The sequence below is a fragment of the Octodon degus genome, unplaced genomic scaffold (assembly GCF_000260255.1).
Source record: "Octodon degus isolate 3935 unplaced genomic scaffold, OctDeg1.0 scaffold00146, whole genome shotgun sequence".
Classification (NCBI taxonomy): Eukaryota; Metazoa; Chordata; class Mammalia; order Rodentia; family Octodontidae; genus Octodon; species Octodon degus.
In genome coordinates this window covers 2,708,659-2,710,531 of record NW_004524722.1, presented here as the reverse complement: position 1 = coordinate 2,710,531, position 1,873 = coordinate 2,708,659, and the positions used below count along the sequence as shown (strand labels likewise).

The window sequence follows — 1,873 nt, the reverse complement described above, 5'->3', positions numbered from 1 at the left end:
TATTACTCAAAACTAAATTAAATAATACATAGAAAAAAGTTTGTAAGACATAAACTCCCTAAAGATGGAGACTTCTGTATTCTATATTCCTAAGGACTTAAAGCAGTAAGAGGCACATGAAGGACAAGGGATGGGCTACCTCAGCATATTTCTTTTGAGCACCTGGGCTGTCTACATTCCAAAGAAGGTAGATCTTTACTTTCAGCCTCAGTCAAGGGGGGTTGCTCTTTCCCTCCACCCAAATCCAATTCAAAGGTGGTAGTATTTCAGTTCTGACCCACATGGTTCCAGAAGGGTCTGGTGACTGGTCTTAGGAGAACCAGTATACATCTAGTAAGGAGACACCTGCTGGTAGCTTATGTTGGGATGGACATGGTGATCTCTCCAGACTGCTCCAAGAAAGCTGATCAGCTGAGGCCCACTCACCCTGACCAGCACACCAATGCTTCCTTTCTTACAGGCTCTATTATTTTTTTCTTCCTTGGCACTTTTTATCTTCTTGTATATTATGTGGTTTACTTATGACACTGTTTATTGTCTGCCCATTCCCCTCTCTGCCTGGGCTCTACCATGAGTAAAGAAATGAGTTCTATCTGGACAGAGACCTCTGCCTGTTTATTAATGATGTTATTTCAAGCACCTAGAACAGTACCTGGCAAACAGTAGGGCACCCCAAAGTTTTGCAATGTGAATAAATAAATCTAAGAGTGAAAATTGTCTTCCACAGATACTGGGGAAGGAGGGCACAAAATCTTAAAAACAAAACAAAACAAAACACCTAGTAATTAGTCCTAGAAACCAAAGCAACTAAATACAAAAATACAAGCCAGCACTCTCACTTTATTCAACAGGCATCACTGATTTGCTAATGACCCTAGATAAAGACAGAGCAATCAGTTAAACCAACAACTCATTAGATTCAGAGAGAAGCATCCCCAAAAGCACATCTACTAGCCACTTGATCACTAATTGACAGTACTCTTTAAGTACTGTGTTATTTTCTATTCAGTCTCAACTCTGAAAATACTCATAGCAGGAACAGCAATCCCCCTTCCCCTCTTCTTCAGCACTGGCTGTTCTTGTCTGCAAGCCGGGAAAGAAGAATGTTGGGTGAGGTACAGCATCAGTAGTGGAGAATAAATACATATGTGTAGAGGTCTAACAGAGGCACGGAAAAATAACTCACCATTTAAAAACTATAGCACATACATTATCATATTTGAGTCTTAAGACGCTGTGAGCATCTGTTCTGCTACCAGATGGATTCCCCTCACCTCCTCCGCTTCAGTCACACCCTGTGCACTCTGCACTGACATCACTGTTGACATCATATATGATGTTTCTTTACTTGCATTTCTTTTCCATGTCAGGATGTGAACTCCACCAAGGTCTCTGATCCTTAAGATAAGGTCTAGCTCAGAACAGGTATTTACTTAATGCAGAAACAAGTAATTTCTCATGGAGAAACAGATGTCCATAGTTCTGAAATTCAACTAAAGGCCAGAACTAAGATTGGGTTCCAGGTCTCCCAACTGTAAAGCTGATTTCTATCTTTATATTCCCCCCCAACCCCATTCTTATGTCCTGGTAGTGTAGGGATTAAACCCAGGGCCTTGAGCGTGCTAGTAAAGCAAATACTTGATCTGAGGTATACCCCTAGGATAATAGCAATTATCTTTTAAAGAATAAGTGCTTGGAGTGCAAGATGACAGATAAAACAGATAAAACAGAATAAATTCAGTCAAGGAACCAAAGAGAAACCCAATTCAAGAAAAGCTAAAAAAAAAAAAAAAAAAAAAAAAAAAAAGGAAAGCTAAGTCTCTCAGCCAATCGGAGGCAGATCACTCGTGTATCTGAAAATTCCAGTTTTGTG

General features: G+C 40.0%; 1 protein-coding gene across 2 annotated transcripts in view; it reads right to left on the bottom strand.

The window, feature by feature from the left end:
- The window catches only part of Clpb (ClpB homolog, mitochondrial AAA ATPase chaperonin), a 151,661-nt gene that overhangs the window by 120,612 nt on the left and 29,176 nt on the right, over positions 1-1,873 (bottom strand). The window lies entirely within an intron of this gene.